This window comes from Rhipicephalus sanguineus, chromosome 9, assembly GCF_013339695.2.
Source record: "Rhipicephalus sanguineus isolate Rsan-2018 chromosome 9, BIME_Rsan_1.4, whole genome shotgun sequence".
NCBI lineage: Eukaryota > Metazoa > Arthropoda > Arachnida > Ixodida > Ixodidae > Rhipicephalus > Rhipicephalus sanguineus.
The window spans coordinates 2,669,293-2,693,196 of NC_051184.2; the positions used below are offsets into that span (position 1 = coordinate 2,669,293).

The 23,904-nt window shown below is 44.4% G+C and overlaps 1 long non-coding RNA gene across 1 annotated transcript; it reads right to left on the reverse strand.

The window, feature by feature from the left end:
* Positions 1-380: 380 nt before the first annotated feature.
* On the reverse strand, positions 381-15,251 carry LOC119404052 (uncharacterized). The gene is made up of 3 exons (XR_005186140.2): positions 15,195-15,251; positions 12,515-12,623; positions 381-487 (listed from the first exon to the last, which is right to left on the reverse strand). It is a non-coding gene; the product is annotated as an uncharacterized LOC119404052 (long non-coding RNA).
* Between the last annotated feature and the right edge of the window lie 8,653 nt (positions 15,252-23,904).

Sequence of the window (23,904 nt, forward strand, 5' to 3'; positions counted from 1 at the left end):
GCTCTACTCCACCATATTATTCGTCTCTCGTGCACAGCCCCCTTTGAGGTGGAAAACGTTTAAAGTCTCACGTGTCAAGGTTTATATCAACGGCCAGAAACATACGAAAGATTAAAGCGAGAAAAGCCAAATAAGTCAAACCATCGGTTTAAAATTACGAGTTTAGAGCCCCTCTTGTGCCCAGGAGTTGAAAGCATGCTTTATTAAAACGATTTCATTGTAAAGAAATGAATTGCGCGATTCCTATTTGTCGAATGAAACATTGCATAAAAAAGAACAAATATCGAAAAAAAATACAATGGTGAAAGCACAGTTGTGGCAAAAAAACTCCTTCTGCTGTCGTTCTTCATTGGTTGCAATGAACGATTCTTGCTACTCTTTTTTTCAACCAGCTTCACAAACTTTCGAAACCCCGCAACATGCCGGATAAGGCGCACATTCGTCTACAAGAGAAGCTCTGCATTTCGAGTCTGCGTACGTTGGGCACCTGTTGGAGATGAAATGAGAACCAGAGCACAGCACGTCAGAAAAATAAACAGGGAGACCAACCAGTAGGTTATACTAACATACGCAGCAAAGTGCAGCCAAAGTGAGGCGCACAACCTTCATCTTAAAGGGCCCCTCACTACCTCGCGTTCAAAGACGAGAGTGTGATTTCCTCCTCGCCTTCGCTACCCTTCCTACAGGCCATATCCCCCCCCCCCCCGCCACTTATTTCTTCAAAGCACGTCTACCATGTAAGCACTAAGCGTTGAGCCTATCAAGATTTCGCGCTTGTCGGGTATACACGCTGTTATCTCAGTTTGCGCAGTCGGAAACACAGAAAATGAAGTCAAAATCGGTTGTTCTGGCATGATAGTAATGCGAGGCAAGGAAGAACGGATGGGCGGCTGCATGGCAAAGCAGTGCAGGAGACAATTCACATCTGATATTTCGCGTATATGGACCAATCGAGAGTATGTACTTATATAGACGTCACGAGAATCACATTTCTGCGTCACGAAGTGCGCCAGAAAGACGAGAAACGCCAGGAGAGAATATTGCGCTCGTTTTTTTGTATTTTCAGAGGCTGGTGAGGGGCTCTTCATAGGCTGGTCAGAGGCTGGTGAGGTGAGACGCAAAATAAGGATTTAAGAGTCGTTTCCTTCGGTAAATCTCACGCTTTAAAGGGGCACTGACATCAAAATTTTGCATCTTGTTTTTTCTGTTGCGATAAGTAGTTAACGACCCACTTATCACGGCTGGAAAGCTCGTTTGCTCGAGCGCGCAACCGTTAGTTATTTGGAGACGGTTTTATAGCGCCCAGTCGCAGTTTCGGTTTCAGAGAGCGCCGAGGGAGGCAGGACCCAGAGTGGTGGCTGTGTAAGCATAGCTGGCTACGTGAGCACACAAAACCGCGTGCACATGAGCACCGCGTCGACAACTCTTTTCAACGCAGGCTTCCTGGTGCTGCTACAATGCCCTCCGAGGCGTTGTAAATATGAGTGACCCCCCCAAGATGCACTGCCGAGGCGAGGACATCAGCCTTTGTACTCCCGTGCAAGTCTCCCCTTCTTTCACGGCTTCACGGTCTGCTAGAAGTCAGTGAGAGAGAGCGCCCGCAACAATCGTGGCAGCCAACGCAAACTCGTGACGCAGGTGGCCGTTGGTTGTTTACTAGGACACCGAAGGCGCGTTTCGCGTGGAGTGGGGCGACGCGCACTTTAAACGTGATTTTAAATATGTTCTAGGCTATATCATCCGTTGATATTTCGTAGATGATGCGTGTGTGTCCACATATATCCATCACACTGGTTATCTCGCTTTCGAAATTTTGTGTCAGTGCTCCTTTAAATTTCAGTGAACGTATGGGATCAGATTTCATTTGCTCTCAATAGAAATAATCTATCTCGCCAAAAATTCGAGTGAATTTTCAGCGTATAACAGAACGGTAACGAGGTGCCGCAGTGACATTTCGACTTAGCTTCACGAAAACTAATTGAGTAATTCGAGCTCAGCATCATATTATTGCAGAATACAATGTGTTTACAAATATTTTATGGATGTTCAGGTTTTTAGACAGCAAACTGTTATTAGTTTTCTCATATAGCCACTTCAAGTGGCGACGCCGTGTACACCGCCGCCACCGGTGTCCGTCGCTGAGTCTCCTAGAAGGTATGCCTTATACAAGTGCAGTTGCGAAGAGCCCGTTAAGCCATAATTTATCATATTGCGAATCAGTGAAGTACCCACTAAGCGTCCGTAAGGCAAGAGACAGGTGCACATTTCGTTGATGCTGTTCCTTATAACGATGATTACTTATGCCTAGGGCTCCGTGTTTTCGGAGCTTATTTCTCTTGAAATTCGGAGGGTGGTTTTCGGAGTTTATATTTTGGGAGGAAATTCGGCGTTTATCGGAGTTTATTTCACGTAAATCTCCAATCCTCCGAAATTCGGTGTTTAATTTTGCATTTTAAGTTGTTGCAGTGTGTTCTTAGTAATTTTATTTCCAATGAAAATGCGTTACAGTTTTTTGATAATCCCGTTTTTTCATCCTTTCAATTTTTCCGACTTTCTGTTCATTTTCCCTGCTAATAAGGCTGTTGATGTCCACTGTTCTAAACTTGCCAAAGCGTACTTTTGGAGGGGGGGGGGGGTCTGGAGCTAGTCAAGCTGCTTCTCAACTATTTCTCCCAGTCTCCCTCATCTTCTTGATCAAAAATAAATGACCAATTATTATTAATAATATTCTCAGTATTCCGATATCTGAGACAAAATGATATTTGAACATGAAAAGATGCGAACACACCAAGTGTATTTTAGGTCTCTGGAATGTTTGAACGCACAAACATACATATGCCTATACATACAAACACAAATACCCGAATACAAAACACCTACATTTGTTTGTATTACAACCTTAAAGCTTGTTGTAATAGACGCAGGCATATTTTACGACATTGCTGCCGCTGATGGAGGTGCCCTCCTTTCGAATGATGGTTCTCAGCTTCGAAAATGCCCTTTAAAATTCCCTTTTAAAATCGGAGTTTATTGGATAAATCTTAATTGTCAAACGTTTTACGGCCAGTGTTTATTGGATTTTTTCGGAATTATCTGAAAACACGGAGCCCTACTTATGCCTCAGCCCTTTGTAATGAGGGGGCCTTTAAATCCCCCATTCGTTGCGAAATTCAGATGGTGTGATGCCTGGTGAAATTCTATCCTTCTGCCCCGCAACATAACATGTGTTAACGAGACTCCTTATATCACATGACGCCCATGTGTGTAGGATTTTTTTCGAAAGCGGTGTCAAGCACTGGTGTGGCCCTGCGCTTTCTTTCGAGGGATTTATGACGCCGTGATACCTATAACGAACACTTCGGCGGTATCGCGCGCAGCCGCATGAAAGAAGGTATTCGACCCGACATCGAGCAGAGTCTCCGCCTGGCGGCTACTAGCTGAACCACGTCTAGTGTGGATGGATCCTGTTGCGACTGACCTGCTGCAAGAGCCCACAAGCGGGTAGCATTGTGTTGAGCGGAGATGACGAACCGCAGGCCCATGGACGTCAGGAGCAGCTAGCCGAGGCAGTGAGCGACTCGTGATGAAGAAACTTAGCAGAAGTTTGTTGACATGTTGTAAGACGACAGAAAAAAACGTGCCGAGCGGCAGCTCGGCGGCTCGTTAAATACAGTTGGTATCCCTAGTTGTGGAAACGCCTTAATTAGAAATGCCCAATCACTGTACGAACGACCGTTTTGAAGGGAACATCCCTCCAACGGTCACCGCCTCCACGAGGGCGACCAGTTAACCCTCTCTAAATATTCGCCACGAGTGAAAGGAGAGGGGAGGGGGATTAAACTAACAGGGACAGTTGGGCGAGCTGGTGCAAATTCCCTTCTTCTTCTTGAAGATGGGAATCGTCCCTTCTTGGAGCTATCAAGTTTTGACGAACAATGTCATAATGCACACCTGTCGACCACTATCGCCAAACACAAGTGCCACGAAAGACACCTCGGCAGAACTCTGGCCAAATTGCCAACTTGAAAGCTTTAAGTCGGTGGGCTACCCTGATACGGAAATCTTGAGGAGCTGTCAAAATCTAATCAAGTGGGTCAAAGGAGTGAATCAGAAACGTAGGAAAAAACAAAGCATGCGCAATGGGAAGAGACCGGTTGTGGTCCGCTACGTGCATAAGTTTTCCCATTGCTTGAAGAATGCGGCAAGTAGGTACGGGGTGCGTGTTGTAATGTCAGCTCCCAATAGGATGTCCTCAATATGCTCCTGCTTGCATGGAAGATCTTCGGAGTTGCGCAAGACAGGCACGTTCTGTCCGGACAAGATAAAGAATATATATGTTTATTGTATATCTTGTGTTGTTTATAGGGTGCCATTATCATGCAGGTGGGTGTATATAGGACAAACCGGGCGGTGCGTTATTGTCAGACTAAGAGAACACCTATCCTCGTTAACGGCTTCCGGAGGTTTGAACTTCCCAGCTCACTGTACAGAGCGTCGCTGCCAACCGATGGCAGAGGAAACCACGTAATTGTTTGGCCACAGGGACAAGTGCGCCAGGAAAGTGATGGAAGCTTTCTACATTGAAACGGAAGGGGAATGGTGCGCGAGCAAACCGTCGGTGGCCCTTGGTGAAAAGGAAGTTCGATACTTGGATTCAACGCTGCCGCGTTGAAGCGATTATTTTTGTGGACTGTTATGCAGGGCTTTTTTTTTGCATGTAGATGGTTTGTTCTTTTTCTCGCATGTTCTTACACATGTATCAATTCGTCATGAGTTGTTAGTTTTGTAGAACCGGTTTGCTGTGCTGCGCAGACGATATGGAGTGTCACATGACCAAGTCGGCTGCTGTATATACCTGTGCTTGTGCCTTTCAATAAATTTTAGTTGCAGTCAGCGCCTGTGTCGTATCTTCCTTAGTCCTCATTTGTTTTTAGTGCTGTTTTTCCTTCACAATCATGTAGTTTTTCTCATTAAATTTTTTATTAACCGTCCTACGTACGGAGAACTGAATAAAAAAAACGGCAGATACCGCGCCTTGTGGGAATAGGTTTCATGGGATGCAGTCAGCGAGTAGTTCTGCACTGCAATTTTTTTTTTAAATGCGAAGCATTTCTTAGCGAACCCTAGGCACTTTAAGCGTTTCTATCTACGTATCTGTCTATCTACCTAGCCGCTCACGTCTGGGTGCTCTCGTGATAGCCTCCATAACTTAGAGTGAACCAAACTTGGCATCAGAGGGTAAGAAGATTTGACGGATATGACTGTCGGGTCATGACATGAATAACGTGAAAATTCTGTCACGTACGTCGTCAAACCCTTTCCTCCAGATACGTGTGGCACATACCCGTTTACCACCCGCCGCGGCGTACTGGTATACGCCACAGGTGATTAACTGTTTATACCTGTATACCCAGGAACGGCGAGAATATACATTGGTATTTTAAATGCAAGAGCGTTAAGAAAAACCAACATCGGTAGCGTTGACCCGATGAATGGAAAGAATAAAACTTAGGATCCCAGCAGGAATCGAACCCAAGCCTTCTGCGTGGCAGTCAGGCATTCTACCACAGAGCCACGCCAGGTCTTGAAACGGCTTTCGAAAAAGACCCTATGCAATCGTAATGTCGGTGCAACGTCAGTTGTAGCTGCAATGCTGGCTATCTAATTTGATAACAAAGCAAAAAACATTACATGTGTACACCTAAGATACAGGCGTCATGTCGGGTTAACGTCAATTATGGTTCCACTGTGGGATCCGCTTTTACAGCAACCTAATAAACAATACATTGGTATTCCTATAATTCAGCAAGCTATATTCAAGCGTTGCTTGACCCCGGAAGACTACACCAACAAAAATTATGTATGATATCCCCATCATCGCACCATAAAGTGCACTTCATTTGGATAATACTGACGTTTGTGCTCTGTTAGTGCTGACGTTACGTCAGACCATAGTTATCATTTAAACGCCTGTGCAGTGGACGTGACTGGTAAGGCCGCGATGTGCACACAACTAATACACTTACAAAAACACGTCAATTCACCCCGCAACGCTTGGCTAAAGACCAAGAAATGCAGTGTAAACAACTACTCGCTGACTCCGTCGCATGAAACCGATTCCTACGAGAGGTGGGATCTGCCGAATTTCCGTTGTTGCTTTGAGCCAAGCATTACGGGGTGGATCGACGTGTTTTTGTAAGTGTAGTAGTTTTGTGCACATCGTGGGCTTACGATACATGTCGACAACACTGGTGTTTAAAGGGTAACTTATGGTCTGACGTAACGTCAGCACTCGCGTTATTATCGTCAGTACGTCAGTATTATCGAAACGAAGTGCACCTTACGGCGCGATGGTGTGAATATCATACGCAACTTTCGTTATTGTCTTCCTCCGGGGTCGAGCAAAAGCTCGGGCCCAGGGTCTACAACTTTATTAGATCCTTTTTGAGTCGAAGAATCGCCCGCCTCAAGGTCGAGAGTTGCACGCCGGATGAAGTCGTACGTCCTCGGATCTCGCGGCACGCCCCAGGGATTAGTCATATCGCCCACGTTATTTAACGTTGCCATGATCGGCCTATCAAAGAGACTCTCTCAAGTCGAAGGAATCAAGCATACCATCTACGCGGACGATATAACAATTTGGTGCACCGGAGGCAGTGAGAGCCAAGTCGAGTCGGTCATGCAAGAGGCCATCGACGTCACCGAGCAGTTCCTGCTTCCAACGGGCCTGAAATGCTCCCCGGCCAAGTCCGAGCTCCTTCTGTACAAGAAGAGGCCACGCGGTGGTAGCTACCGGGATTGGAAGCCGGCTTCAGAAAGTCGAATCCGGCTCCACACTGGCAATGGCTCTCCGGTTCCCAGGGTTGACTCTATCCGCAAACTCGGCATGTTCATCGAGTCAAACGGTGCAAATGGCATGGCATTAAGACAGATCGTTACTAAAACCGAGAATGCGCTCAGACTGATTCGAAGAATCTCCAACAGGCACCGAGGTCTCAAAGAAGACAATCTAATCAGACTGATCCACGCCTTTGTGCTATGCCATTTCACTTACACAGTGGCCATGCACAATTGGCAGCGGGCCGAACGAGAGAAGCTAAACGCACTCATACGCAAAGTCGTCAAGAAGGCGCTCGGTCTCCCTATTAGGACACACACCGAAGATCTCCTGAAGTTGGGAATTCACAACACCCTTGAAGAGATTGCCGAGGCTCAGGAAAGAGCCCAACTACTAAGGCTCTCCGGTACACCGGCCGGCAGAAAAATACTCGAAGAAATTGGGTTCAACCCCATCGCTCACAAGCCGAGTTACGCCCAGATCCCCACCGAAATCAGAAACAATATTTACGTCGCCCCCATCCCACGCAACGTCCACCCGGTCCACAACGCCGGGAGACGCAAGGCCCGAGCCGCCGCAATCCTGGGAAGCTTGCTCCGAGACGGCACCGATGCCAGTTTCGTCGATGCAGCGGAATATGTGGAACAAGATGCCTTCTCGGCCGTAGTAGTCAATGCGCAGTGTCAGGTGGTCAACTGTGCAGCGGTGCGAACCCCAAATCCCGAAGAGGCCGAGCAAGTTGCAACGAAGCCGCGCGAGGAATGACGGACCGCGCCGCTTCCAATCCCGTCCCTCACCCAGGCCACAGAGACGCGCCATACTCGTATAACGAAATCACTAAATTCTTTTACCTGGCACGAAGGGTTTACCCTCCTCCGCACCCTAACCTCAACAGACCCCAAGCAGTCTCCCTTCGACTACTCCAAACCAAATCGTATCCCAGTCCTGCGTATCTTCACGAGACATACCCGGACGTCTTCCCGAACGGACTATGCTCGGCATGCGGCGAGACAGCCACATTAGAGCATATCCTCAGCATGTGCCAAGCCATGGACTCAAGCTTCACCTTGGAGGAGTGGGAGACGCTTCTACGCAGCCGCGCTCCCAATGATCAGCTCACGGCTGTCTAGCGGGCCCGCGAGGTGGCCGGCAGGCTCGGCTTGCCGGTCCCTACGTGGGACTGAGCCGGGTGCGCGACCCAGTCGCGTTCTGCAGGACGCAATAAAGTTATTTTCCTTCCTTCCGGGGTCGAGCAATGCAATGTACATTAGACTGCTATAAAAATGGAGCCAACACTTGAACCACAATTGACATTAACCCGACATGACGTCTGTATCGTAGGAGTACATATGTGGTGTTTATTTCTTTGTTATATAATGAAACAGCCAGCACCACAACCACAATTAACGTTGTACCGACATTACGCCTGCATGGGGTCATTCTCCAAAGCAGTTTCTAGATCTGGCGTAGCTCTGTGGCAGAATACCTGACTGCCACGCAGAATGCTCGGGTTCGATTCCTGCTGGGTTCCTAATTTTTGTTCTTTGCATTCGTCGGTCAATGCTGCTGATGTAAGCTTTTCTTGGCGCTCTCGCATTTAAATTACCAGTGTCTGTTCTCGCTTTTGCCGGGTAGATAAAAAATGTCCATCACCTGTGGCGCATACCCGTATACCGCGGCCAGTGGTAAACGCGTATGTTCCAAACGTGCCGGGAGGAAAGGGTTTGACGACGTACGTGACATGATTTTCAAGTTGTCAATGCCACGACCAGACAGTCATATTCGTCAACTCCTCGTACCCTTCCGTGCCAATCTTGGTCTACACCAGTGTTGGCGGTAACGCGTTACAAGTAACGGCGTTACCGGTAACGCGTTACTTTTTTCGGTAACTTAGTAACGTGCTCGTTACAATTTAGAAACTGTAACGGGTAACGTACTTACGTTAACATTTTTCGGTAACGTGTGGTGTCACGTTACTCGGTACTAAAGTCCCTAGATTTTTCTTTTTGAAGAACAGGGAAAAATCTAGGGACTTTACTCGTTACTTTTTCATCCTGGAGGTGCCGTTTTCTCAGAGCTCACTCTGACCAATTCTTTTGTCGCAGCCTCGGACTGCTGTCGGCCTGCCAGGCATTGGGCACGAAAGCGTGGCGGAATCGCTTTTTTTTGTGTGGAAACTGTGGGGACCAATTTCTTAAGACGCGCCGACTCCTTGTATGGAGGTTTGGGCCATCGCCACACAAAGCTTCATGTAAGCCGCATAATTCGCCATGAGAAACTGTACGGACATGCTTCTCGTGGAAGTGAACGTAGCAGATGGATTGTTGGCATCTGCGCCTTTTCGTACCCAAAAGACAGGCCGTCCGACCAGAAAGCGCAAGGGCTGGTTTACTCCATACCACGTGCTGATCGTGAAATTTTTTACGCGGAGGAAACGAAGAACTCCCCCGAGAGGCTGCGACAACATAAAAACGATGTTCGCAAGTTCGCGTGACAAAGGAGTACACTCGCTGAGCATAGCGTGGTAAACGACCACCGCATCGAATTCGACAACTCCTGCGTCGACGACTTAAGCGGCTTTCTGTGGAATTCTGGCCCATCCAGGCGACAGCCTGTAACGTCAGCCGGTCTACAGGTGCGCTGCCGATCGAGAGTCTGCCTTATTGTGGAGAATAGGCGTGACCCCCGGCTGGAAGAAAACCCTGAAAAAGAATGCGAGCGGGACGCGAAACGTAGATTTTTTTTCTTGTAACGCAAAAAATAATCTTTTTTTACTCACTACCTTAACACCGCTGTCACACGAACAACCTTAACCGCGGTTAAGCTAACTACGGTTACGGCTAACCACGGTTACAGGTAGCTACACGGCAGACATTACCACAGTTAGTGTACTAATCGTGGTTATTGCAAACGGGTGATTCCACCAGAGATCGACACGGATCCGAAAATAAATATTTTAGATTTGATTGAGTATTTTATATTTTATGCATGTCCCATGCCAGTAGCCCGAAAAGGAACTTAATTTCCTTATTAACTGCATAATTTACGAGGGAAAAAATATCAAACATATTCAATCTGGAGGGACCAATTTCATTACCTGTCGTTCTCGAAAGTTCACGACGTTGTAAAACACAAATATTATCGTTACGAAGAAGATATCTTGTGTATAAAATGTATGCGCAACAAAGAGTAAAGCAACATTGTTTGAAACTTGTAGAGCTAAGGAAACTGTTTTTGAAAAATGTCTAAATATGCGACATTTTATACTAGCTACAAAGTTGATAAGGCTTATCAACTTTGTTTTAAAAATAAATTTTGCTTTTTCTATGTGCAACTGCAGTGAAGTTTCTGGTTATTGAACTCCTGAGCGAGTGGGGCTGATCTTGAACACCCTCACATAAACGCTCGCAATTTTTGCCGTAATTATACAGGTTAAAGTGAACAAAACAATGTTTATGCACCGATATTTTTCTTTTACGTGACTAGCCCATTTAAGCATTTCTACAAAATTCGCGCATCTATTTTGCTAGCAGAAGCACACCATCACAATTATTGTAAATTTCTTGAGATTTCATTGATGCTTTCTTTGCGAATAGCGTTGATGATTGAATCTCATATTCTGTATAATGTCACATTGAGAAAAATGGCTTCACCATGTGTCAGAGTCAGAAGCCATCACACGTAACTCTAAAGGCAACTTTAAGCCACTATACCATATTGCTAACGTCCGGTACAATTGTGCAAGTTATACTCGTTAAATCAGCATTTTGGGTATATTCGTTATTTGGTTAGAAGGTTTATGTGAAACATAAATTTCAGATTTAAATTATTGTGGGTTTCTGCAGCAAAGACACATCGATTAAAATTTATGATTGCGGAGTAACGGCAGAGGTAACGCCCGTTACTTTTTTTCGGTAACGGTAACGGTAACGCGTTACATTTTTTTGTAGGTAACGTAGGACGGTAACGCGTTCCTTTTTTTATAGTTTAACGAGTAACGTATTTCGTTACTTTTTTTCAGTAACGCCTACAACACTGGTCTACACCATGTTAAGGAGGCGATCACGAGAGCACATAGACGTAGGCGGCTAGATAGATAGATGGATAAATACGTAAATAGAAGCGCTCAAAGTGCCTTGTGTTCGGTAATCAATGCTTCGCATTAAAAAAAAAAATATGAGTGCGTTTTCGTGCGCACAGTGCACAAAGTGCTATTCGGTAGCCAGAAAAGCACGAAGCAAATGCGCACTTAGTTCAGTCGCACAACAGCAGTGGGTAGTGGGCGCAACACAAGCTAAACACGTACGAATAAAACAGCAAAATACACCATAAAAGGCAAAAACACGGACTGTCGCCGATGACGAGTATCCCGTTCATTGGCAAGTTGCGCTTCTCTTACAAGTAAAAGTAACCTTCGGCGAGCTTCGTGCATCGATTCGGCAATGGAAAATGTGCATATTACCAAGCTGCAGTCAACGCCTTTTATTCACCGACAATCGGCTCAAACCGCCCACAGCGAAGCGACATTTGTATACGCGCCGCCGACCGCCTATCCACACCAACGCGCCGACGCTGCAGCCACCCGTAGCCTGATCGCAGGGCGAATAAACAAGGTAAAAAAAATCAAAGAGTTGAGAACAGTTATACGATATAGGGAGGGGGGGGACACACAAAGACATGCATCACTGAGGAACAAAGGAAGTTAGATAAGACAATTTACAATGAGCAACGCGGTGCAATTTTAACATAAACAAAATACGGCATCAAGCGTAATTGAGATGCAAGGTCTAAATGAAAATATAACGGAATAGGAGGTTAACGTCACAACAAAATCCTGGCTTCGGCCCCTTGAACTTCAGAAGTTTGTTTTAGTTCTTCACAATCAGCGTCCCGGCTTGCGCCGGCGCTTTCATAGCCTCAAGAGCAGTACAGAAACTGCTGTGACTTCCGTTTGTCATGACCTCTTTTTTTGGGGTTTGGGGTTTATAAACAATTTTGCCGGTAGTGTCACGCTGCCCTCCTTTCCCAATGTAGAGCGGGGATGAAAAAAAAAACGCGAACATGCGGCATCTACATTCTCTGCTGTTTCGCACATATTTTCAAGCGGTTGTAGCCTGGATGGTGATGAAGAGCCACTAAAGTCGCACGCGTGATACTAACAAGAATCATCTAGCATCTTTCTATTGCCACCAAGCTCAAAGCAGGATGAAAACAGCGCTGTTTGCATTTTTTCCACCCCCCTGTATATTTCAGATCTGAAAGTGCATTCCAGCGTATTTTCATAAATTTGTTCCCATTAAATCGCTTATTTCCATACTGAGTTACTCAAGGAGGCATCCTCAACGACGCGCTCCTAGGAGGCCGTTCCTCCAGCTTACGCTGTGACCGTGAAGCACGTTCCGCGAAAGCCTAGCAAATTTTTTGTTCAGTAACACACACAATGCGGAAAGAGGAATGAGCTAATTTATTTTTAATATTGACAATTACGTTGAAGCTTCATATTGGAATATTTTTTATGTATTTCCATTTCAAAGGAACAAGTTAAAGACGTTCCGCTGCTCGCTCAACATACTTTGTTCCTTTCCTCCTAAATGTCTGCAGCTTGTACCAAATTGCACTCCTGGCGTGAGATTATAACTTATGGAGCCTCATTAATTATAAATGCCGGTTACTTACGTCTGCGTTACGAGTATTCCTTTCCTGCAAATGTACCTCACGCACGGATCTCTCAAGTTGCTTTCTTCTCCGTCGCGCATCAGCCTGCCGTCCGGTGTGAGGCACGTATCTGCATTTCATACGTTGGATTATTGTGACTTTTTAATACGAAAGTGTTTTATGCCGGGGTCCACCAAGACTTCAGTGACATATTTCCGTCACGGAAAATATGTATACGATTAGATGGAAAAAAAAAAGTTTCGTCAACGGGCATCGAAACCACGACCGCTCGGTCCGCAACAACAGATGCCGGGCACGCTATCCACTGCGCCACGGTCACAGACTCTAGAGGTTTTACAAACGCGCCTTTTATATCTCAAACTTTCCTCCCACAGTGCTCTCGGCCAGCGGGGTGGTGTTTCCCTCTGGGAGCGTAAAGTAATTCATCATTACTGTGGCCTCCGCGATTAGCACCTGGAAGTTCTACACATCTATGGTGTACTAGAATGGGGTAGCGTGCCGTCTTCGCAGCAAACCAATGGGAGAACAGTGGTCACTTTTGCGATGATGCCACCAGTAGGGCGCCACAATCGAGCGGTGTGCCAGGCGCGCTATATTTAAATGGGAATTGCAAAATTTTCTGCCGTTCTTGAGTCAAATGGTCACGTAACACGATTGAAACTAAATATATTTGCAAGATTTAAACACCTAAACACATTTGATTGCATTATTGCAATAAATAAAGATGCTTCTGCGTCGACTAAGCTTGCACAATTCCTATCGCAGAGCAACGTTGCGGATTGTCTGCATGCTTACTGTTTTGATTGCAAAAGGCATAAAAAAGCACATCGCTGTTCATTCCATAGCATATGTACGCGTGTCTAGCTATCACAGTAATTTGAATCGAAACACACGAGGAGGTCCGGAAGGCTAACATTAACAGCATCAGGTGAGTTGCACGACCACCCTTCACCTGCATCAGCCAGACGAGCAGAAATTACATTGAGGCTTAAAGAAAAACATGAAATAAATGCCTCAGCCCGCACCAGCCAAACGAGCAGTTGCAAGGTTTCAGACAGAAAAAATACAACGCTCAATGACGAATGCCGCTCCATTTCTTCAGAGATTTTACTCCTGGAAGGGGCGCCGAAGCGCAGGAATGCAGCTAAATGCACCGCGATGTATTCGGGGTGTTGGATTTATCCAATGTGAATAAGTCCGTAATTCCAATCGCTCTGCAAAAACTTGAATGCATCAGGCTTCCTCAAACACTGAGTCTGCCACGCACATGAAAAAATTCGCTGACGCGTCATGAGAAACAGAAAGAAACAATCAACAAGTTTCCCACGGGCACGCACGACTAGCGCGGCAACTACAACTACCGATCTCGGAGGCTTTGTATCTCAGCTTACCATAAATTACTTCAGGGGGCGGCGTCAGGTGGCGACACAGCAGTACGGTGTGCTCTGGCACTGCAGGCTGCCGTCGCGAAAAGAGCCACGTTTCCGGCGCCAGACGGCACACTACCCCATTCCAGTACACCATAACACATCCATCCCATTCGGCGCGTTTTCAATAGAAGTGCAATTTTGTCAATTCCTTAACACACCGCCAGGTGGTGACCTAAGCCCAAGCGTCCTAGAGTTACTGTATATGCTACCTTTAGGTGGCAGAGTTGCGCATCTGTCTTCCAACGCCGCTAGCAACCATGAATTGCGGAGAAGCTGCCGCTTGGGCCAATTTTTTTATTTCTCGACGCCGCCGCTGCAACGAACTGAACTAACACTAGCCATCGACAGCCAATGGTTATCGCCGGTCTTCGACACACCAGACAGGTTAATCGGCGACACGGTAGGCATGTCGCTTGCAAAAACGAAGTGCGGCTTCACCGCATAGCTGTGGTTGCTAGCCGGACCTATGCGCAACTCTAAAGCGTCCTAAGGCGTCGGCCTCACTCATAGCATCACGCTAATCCAAAGCAAAAATAGCTCTGCGACGCATGGCTGCAGGCTGCGTGGTTGCATTTTCTGCAAGCAAACGCTCATGGAGGAGCAGGCACGTTTCTCATTTAGTTACAACATATTTCGCCACAAACCTTTTTTCTTGCTCAACCTAATTTAATTATCACAACATTCGACGCGAAAACTAAATTTCTTTTCGAGTTGGGTACGCGCGCAAGAGTACATATATTGATAGGAATAGCGCGATTCTGAATGCCTGAGTGAATCGCTTTAGTATGTTGACACTATTTGGTGGAATAAAATTGCACTGCTCAGTTAGATAAATCAATGCTTTCAGTAGCTTAACTTCTGATTACTCCACACAATGTGTTGTACTTAAATATTTAAATGCAGTAGAACTTAGGTCACGATGATGTAGAGTACACCTTAACGCTGCTACTAAACACTTTCTTAATATTTCAAGCCAAATAGTTTTTTTAGATACTGCAGAGGCATATCAACTAATAGTTCACCAATAAAGTGCCACACGACTGCGGAACATAGCACACTGTATGCGAAGCAATTAAAACTCGCATGATTTTTCACGTTACTCACAAACATTTTGTGAATACTAAAGGTTAATGGTGAACATCACAGAATACGAGAACCGTGTTAACATATTCATCTATCTATGATAGAGTAGAATACGCATGCTCTGTCTTTTTTTCAACCTAATTATAAAATGACGAAGATTCACTCACATGACCTCATGTTACAGGTAGTATTGCAGCAAAATGGTAAATACTTCTGCTTTCTTGGTATCATAGAACAGCCACGTGGAGCATCACCGCATCTAAAACACAATGTGCGTGCTGCTTACAAAGTTCACAGTTCTGCTGCAAGGGTAAAGAATTAATGCGATAGCAACAAATTGGAATGTTATACGCAGTGAGACTAGCAGCTAACTCTTTTGGATCCGATATCGCGTAACTCTACAAAATGCTGCGGTTTAAAAGACTACGACCATCCACGTAGCGAAGCGGTTTTCGTGCTGTCTGTAGCGAAGTAAGCGAAGGGAGCACAGCTCGTATACGAGCAGTCTACTGATGTATGTCGAGATAGCGCGCGCGCCAGCTCCCGCGACTGCGTCCTCATGATCAAAGTTTGCAGTTGCTGCTCGATAGACACAGTATACCCTCCTCCCCCCTTCGTGCCCTTTCGCGCTCCTTTGCCCGACAGACAGCCGGGGCGTTTCCTCTGTGCTTGGAGAGCCACGGATGGCAAGCCTGCCACGCGGGTGATGCTATCATATGCGCCCATCGTGCGACGGAGATGGCCGGCTCATTTCATCTCTGCTTCAGCCGCGTCCGTCCCTAAACAGAAACATGCAGTGCAAACAGATACTTACTTTCAAGACATCAACGCACGATCTCTCTCTAGCTTTCCTGAAGAAATAAGGTTGTTAAGCTGCGATGACATACTCTCCTGTTCATCACCTGAAAAGGCCTATGACCGCTTTATTGACGCCTTGGGCTCAGTTTATCGAAAACATTTTCCGTATAAGCAAGTAAAAAACCGAAACAAGCTCGTAAACTGTGGATTTCCTTTAAGCTAATAGAAATGATGAAGCAAAAGAATGCACTGTACCATTTGGTCGTAAATACTTGCGAACCCGGCGTGTTCAAGTAATTTAAAAAATTCAGTAATAACTTGACTAAGTTGCTAAAACAAGCTCAACGTGACTATTACTTCTCCATGATTGATGGCATTGTGGATGTAAAGCAGTTGTGGAATGAACTGAATTTCGTTATATTACGACGGCGGCCCGCCTCAACTGCTATTAAGCTTAGGGTGGGAAACGAGTTTTAAAGAAATAAATTCAATGAATACTTTTTATCACTGGCTGAAAGCGCTCGTGATTAGGCTGCCTTGATGTATTTGCCCAGACTCCTCACGCATTCATTGTATCTATATGAAACTGACGATAATTAAGTTCTAAATGTGTTCAGAAAATTCACGCGAAGCAAAAGTGAGGATGTGAATGGCCCAAAGATAGAAGCAATCTTTGATGTTATCGGCCTAATCACACCTTGCCTGACTCACATTTACAACATGGTGTTAACGTCTGGCTTTTTTTCCTCAACAGATGAAAATTGCAAGGGTAACTGTGGTGCATAAAGGTGGTGAGAGAGATAACTCAGGCAATTATAGACAGATGTCGATGCTTCCTTTGTTTTCAGGTTTAGAAAAAAATTATTCGCCTTAGAATGAGCGCTTTCTTTCACAAGCATTTTGTTAAAACGTCGTCTCAACATGAGTTCAGATCAGACTGCTCCACTGAAACTTTCTCCTTAAGCAAAAATAAATAATTTTGAACAATATTGAGGCTAAGAAACTAACGCTGGGACTATTTTTAGACTTCTCAAAAGCTTTCGACGGAATAAATCATGCAACCCTATTAGATAAATTAAATTTTTACGGCGTACGCGGAATTGATTTAGATTTGATTAGAAGTTACATAACAAATAGTAATCAATGTGTATCAGTAAATACACATCACTCTTTTGTTTAATTTTGTTAGGCAGGGTGTGCCTCGGGGCAGCATACTGGGTCCACGTCTATTTGTTATCTATATAAATGACATTGTGAATGTTGATAATTCGACTAAGTGCATCGTTTACACGGATGATACGTTTCAGAACCAAGGAAGATGAACTTATGAATTTGGCAAATGAAGTACTAAGTAAAATATATATTTGGTCACTAAAAACTCACATCAGCTAAATTGCTCTAAGACAAAGGCAGAGCTTTTTAGAGCGAAGTCCATGCTTCATGATCTTACCAGGTCTCTTACACTAAATGACACAAAAGCAGAACTCTCCGCGTGAGCTAAAACATTGGGTTTTATTGTTCATGATCTCATGGCATAAGACCACCATACCGATTACATAAAATCAAAGCTTTGCAAAGTTTTAGGCATGTTGCGCAGATGCCAGAAATTGGTACCAATACCGCGGAAACTCATGATATATAACGCACTATTTGCTTCGCATCTGCGCTTTGTCACCTCGTTCGGTCCAACGGTACAAAAAAGTCATTTGGCAATCTAGTCACACTGCAGAAGCAAGACTTACGGGCTATTGTGGATGTACCATACAATGAGCGTGCGCGTGATCTGTTTCTGAAATTCAAAATTATGCGAGTTCACCACCTATATGAGTATAAGCTCATGTGTTCCTTTAAACGTGAAGCGATTAAGGGTACTAGCCATAGCAGGAACATTGCGAACTTGCTAACTAACCAATCATCTTGCCTAAACCGATACACCGAACACTGGGCAGTTCCGCGACCACGCACAAAGTATGGTCTTCAAACACTGTCGTACTGTCTTCCCTCAACACTAAATATGTATAAACTATGCGATGAAGACATACGTTACATTCCTAAAAATAATTAACGCATCACTTCAACTGTAATTGTAAATGTTAACCTTACTTTTGTGTCTCTTGAAATGTGTTACCGGCAGATTTTTTTTATGAATTGATAAATTCCTATTTTTGTTTTGTTTTTCTCTCTGTATTTGTATTTTAATGTTGCAACAAGTGTATTTATTGCGGATCCTTGTCATGTTCCTGCAGGTAGTGTACGGGAAGGTTGGACCAGTCAGGCTGCCTTTAAGCAGCTTTTATACCGCCATCCTTGCTATTTATGCATGTTGTGTACTGCACACGTGGTAACAAACTTCACATTTGAAACGCTCGTGCACTTTTACTAACGCGTAGAACGTACGATGCGCGGGGCGATATCATTGAAGTGGACTTTGTACGGAACAGGACGGCGACGGCAAGAACGCGATGAAAGTGTCCATATAATTGCTTTTTAAAGAAAACTAAAAGCGCACGGAAAACATGGACGAAAGAAAGGCACACAAACACACACACACGCACGCACACGCACACGCGCTTATGCGATTGTTATCGCAATACAAGTGCGATGTAGTTTAAGTATAGTATACTATGCAAATTGGAAACGCTTGTTGGGCTTATGGATACTAAAACGCAATTTTGTTTGTTCAGTCTATGTACTTTTTTACAGTTGATCCGTCATAAAAGTATAACGTACTTCGTCACCAACACAACCCTAGTATCAGCATAGCAGGTCCATCTTTCACAGAGATCTTCTTTGTACACACTCGTAGAAAACGTTTCGCCATTGTAGTAACAACTTTCTGCAACAAATCAGTATTATTCATTTGTTTGAGATATGTGACAACCATGAAATGCTACCGATCATTCATTTTTGCATATATTCTTTAACATGCGATCTAGATATGATAGAAATTAACGCTTGTGTATTCAAGTCTTTCGGTGAAACTTGGGTGAATTAAAAATTTAGGATCGAATTTTTTTGGCAAGGGGGAGTTCGCCAGCTATACTATCCATTATACTTCACAAATGCAATGACATAATCCATAATGTGGCGTACCGGAAGCTATGTATGCCGCATTTGCATTATGTTTTTAATTAAAGAACATCTTCACTGTGGGCACCAAATCAGTGAACGATACGACAAGTCCGCACGGTTAAGAAGGACTAACACTCTACAAATGAATGCCTAAGAGAGTCGTGTACCAAGTGGCTAAATACAAACAATACTTGCATTAATGCAAAACAATGTAGCAGCCATGACATTCTACATATTCTTCATACGAATCATTCTTTGTGGCGTTAAATTGCCCTACTGCATCGAAACACGTTACACGCGACTGTGTAGTTCATTTACCTCTATAAAGTGTTCGCTATTTTTCAATATTGTCTGCAGTTTAAATAAACATGCTTACGTAAATCATAATGCAGTGTATATCAAGCAAGACAAGGTCTTTCAAAATTCAAATAAATACATGACATGCGTGTCATGATTTTCATGTTAACTCGTGTTTTTATGTTCATCACACAGTCACGTCGCACAATACCAATTTCGGGATAGATCAAGCTAGCGAAACGGCCGCCAGCGCCCCATGAGCGTGGCACGTAAGTCATGCTGTACATGACATGCGTGTCATGATTTTCATGTTAACTCGTGTTTTTATATTCGTCACACAGTCACGTCGCACAATACCAATTTCGGGATAGATCAAGCTAGCGAAACGGCCGCCAGCGCCCCATGAGCGTGGCACATAAGTCATGCTGTACATGACATGAGTGTCATGATTTTCATGTTAACTCGTGTTTTTATGTTCCTTACACGGTCACGTCACCCAATACCAATTTTGGTGCACATCAAGCCTAGCGAACGGCCGCCCGCGCCCCATGAGCGTGCCACGTACGTCATGCTGTACATGACATGCGTGTCATGATTTTCATGTTAACTGTGTTATTTATGTTCGTACACAGTCATGTCGCAAGATACCCATTTGGTGTATATAAAGCTAGCGAAACGGCCACCAGTGCACCATGAGCGTGGGCACGTAAGTATGCTGTACATGACATGCTGTCATGATTTTCATGTTAACTCGGGTGTTATTTATGTCGTCACACAGCTCACGTCACGCAATACCAATTTCGGAGTAGGTCAAGCTAGCGAAACGGCCGCCAGCGCACCATGAGGTGGCACGTAAGTCCTATGCTGTAATGACATGCGTGTATGATTTTCATGTTATCCTCATGTCATTTATATGTTCGTCACACAGTCACGTCGCAAGATACCAATTTTTGTGATATCAAGCTAGCGACAACGGCCCGCCAGCGCACCATGAGCGTGGCATGTAAATCATGCTGTACATGACAGGCTGTCATGATTTTCATGTTATGACTTGTCATTTATGTCGTCCATACAGTCATGTTACGCCTACCAATTTTGGTTGTACATTCGATTAACCAAGCGACCAGGGAGAGCACAAAGTCGTAGGCGGCTAGATAGATAGATAGATAGATAGATAGATAGATAGTACGATAGATCGATAGATAGATAGATAGATAGATAGATAGATAGATAGATAGATAGATAGATAGATAGATAGATAGATAGATAGATAGATAGATAGCAGACAGACAGATAGATAGATAGATAGATAGATAGATAGATAGAGAGATAGATAGATAGATAGATAGATAGATAGATAGATAGATAGATAGATAGATGATAGATAGAGGAGAGATAGATAGAGATAGATAGAATACGCTCAAAGGCGCAGAAGTTCGCTAAGAAATGCTTCGCATTTAATAAAATGCAACTTCAGGATGCATAACCTATTTCCGGACTTCTTTTCAGTGCAGTGTAAAAAAAAGAACAGAGGTACAATTCCTAGCAATCAATAATGACTCGTGTCCCCTTGGTGATGGATAGAATAAAAAAGTTCAGGCCCACACTTTCAGTCTTGCGATTGTCATACTGTCATAAACTCTCGCGAAACAGCATAAATCAATTAGGCGCTCTTCTTTGCAAGTAAATATCATCGCCAAGCAACTACCATTCGGACAGAACTTTTAAGAAGAGTCATCTACTAAACGCGTCTTTCCAAAGTTTAAAGGTTCCCCAAGCATCAGCTCTTACCTCCCAACACTGTGACACCATCAACAGGGATAACTTTCACGTTCATAAATCTCAAGGCTTCGCTGAGTGACAAACGAAAAAACAGCAAGGCGATCGTTCCGTAGGCTCGCATTACCCCTCGTTATGTCCGGTTAAAAAATATCTGAAATAAACGAGATAATTAAGGAGGTATTATCACATTTTTCAGAGGAACCAGAAATACTACACAGGTACTAAATCATGTAAATAATTATTGTTCGCATTGTAAATTATTATCAGATACTTCTGATCACGTGTGTCCCGTGTTTTTTTTCTCGTGTTTTCGTACTTATCAGCATGTTTCATGACAGTTGTGTCTATAGTGCAGGCAGTGCCCAGTGCCTGTTGTGGTACCACCTTGATGATCTTTTCTGCAAAGCGTGGGCGTTTTGGGTATGTAAACACTTACGAACTGTGAACATTCCTTTTGCGTGGACAATCATATTGTAGTACCGGGATTACGAATGTGAATGTCCATTCGTGCGTAAATTTTGTATTGTTTTATGGTTATTGGCAACTTCACGGTGCGAACTATAATGTAACAGTATACGTAGGCAGACCTAAGCACATTAAAAAAAACGCCAACGGTCAGCTCGCCCTTTGAGTGAACACAATGAAGTCGTTATACGTATCTGCCGAGACGCAATGAAGGTGTATCTTATTTGTACATGTATTACAGTTTTCCTTCATACTACTTCTTTCACTTTATGCTCTTGTGCTGCGTATTAGGAAACCTGTCAATTCGACCGAAGAGGTCTCCCTTGCAAACAGTGGCATCACATGTGCAACACTGAATATGTATGTGTAACAGCATATATTGATTTTGAACATATACAACCTGTCCTCAAGAATTTCAGCACTTAAGTCAGAGTCAGAACAGTGCAAATCGACAATACCACAGTGAAGTGAAACAACTAAAGCAAATTCCAGAAAGTCTATCTTCCTTATAACAAATCAGATGCTTAGAAACCTGTCTCATATAAGCACTTAAGAGCATTAGGCACATAGACACCACAAAAAAAAAAGTCTCAATTGTTCTGAATATCATTGAGATTCCGAACGTTATATCAAAGACACGCCGGGCTGTATTTGTCCTCATACTAACAGTCTTTAATAAGCCTTGGCGCTATCTTCTCCAACGGAGCAAATGTGCCTCAACTTCTCATGTGCACTCTTGCCCCACAACCTTTTCTACGGAAATAGGTACCGGGCTGCCAATCCTATAACTACGCACTTTATGCAATTCGACGAGATCGGGTTAAGACCAAAACTTACAGGAACTCTTGCCGACAAGTAGCGGAGGATATTCACCGCGGTCCGCAATATGGGCCTCGTCACACTTCCAAAGAATGAGGACTCTGTTTCTGTGCCACGGCAAAGTATAGCTGGGGATAGCAGAGGAAAGGTCACGCCAATGTGTCCACAGTAGAGTTGTTGCTGCTTAGTGACAGCTGCTCACTAGCTATTTCAGAATAGTTCTTCACGAACATTTCTCACTTCACTGAAGACAAGTGTTCACTTCGTAGTCAAGTTCATTATCTTTTCTCTTACTTCAATTTTATTCTCTTTACTTTCAACGATTTCCTTTTCAGTTGCGCTCAATACAACGCTCGTCCACTGCCATGCAGCTCCTCCAGTTGAGTTTTTACTACTTTCTATTCCTTGCACTGCCAGTCACATAAACTCTGTCGAATACTTGCTCAAAAACACAATAAAATAATGAACAGAGAAGTACGCATTGCAACGCTCATTTGTATGGAAAAACCATATTTTTGTAACAATTGGTCGTTGGACCAGCTTCAAGTTAACTACTGGTTTGTCATTTTTAGGCGTTCAGTTTATGTTTTAACCTCGCGTTTCAGTTTTGCGAGCCTAGGCCGCTTTCGGACGCAACGCTTCAGTTCCACAACGATGTAGTTGTATTACATTACAGGTGCAAGGCCTGTGTTTTTCGGTCGTTAACTAGAACAGGCTAGTCAGGCATTCATATGGAAGGTTCTGTGATCCATGATGTTCTTGTCTTTGTCATGTTGTAACGCCTGTTTCCCTTGGACGCATTAGATGGAGGAGCAATGGCAGCGAGGCATTGCCAGCAATGCACTGAGGTCAATGACAGCGTAGTATCCGCAGCGACGCATTGACTGCGAAACTATGGAAGCAAGGTTCAGGCAGCGAAGCTCGGATTTCAAAAATAGTGTAGAACCGGCAGTGAAGCGATGGCAGGTAGTATTGAAAATGAAGTATTGATGACAAAACAGCCGCAGCGAAGCATTGTTATCAATGAGAGCATAGTATTTGCAGTGAAGCATCTATGGCCAAACTATAGCCAAACATTGGCAGCGGTGCAGTGAGAGCTCGAAGCTGCGAGAACAATGGTACCATGGGCAGTGAAGCGCTGACGAAGAAGCATTGGCCGCGAACCAATGAGATTGCCGCGTTTGGTCAACAAGTACGTATCATTGACAATGAAGGGTTGAGATCAATGAAAGCGACAAACTAACGTCATATAACTTACGGCAAAGAATAGACAGCGAAGCATGGAAATAATGCGAACGAAGCACTGACCGAGAAGAAATGAGACTGGCTAGAAACCACTGGCCTTTTGGTTATTGCCTAGGGAAATATTAGATAAGGTTAGTTTCCCGATTACCTCCCTTCGGCTGAGGGTAGTACAAAGAGGAAGTGCCATGGCTGGTGTGTTGGCGTGCTTATAGCGCGCGTGCGCACAAAGATCATGCTAACAGAGGAAGTTAAAATATTACTGGTTCCCTCCCTGAGCCACTTCAGCGAAGAATTCACGGGCGGCTTTTGCGTACGCTCTACTCTGTCTTTCTTTTCTTGTTTCCCTTTTGCCAGACGTTCCCCAAGTCTGTAGAGACCCTATAAATCTGCGACCACGAG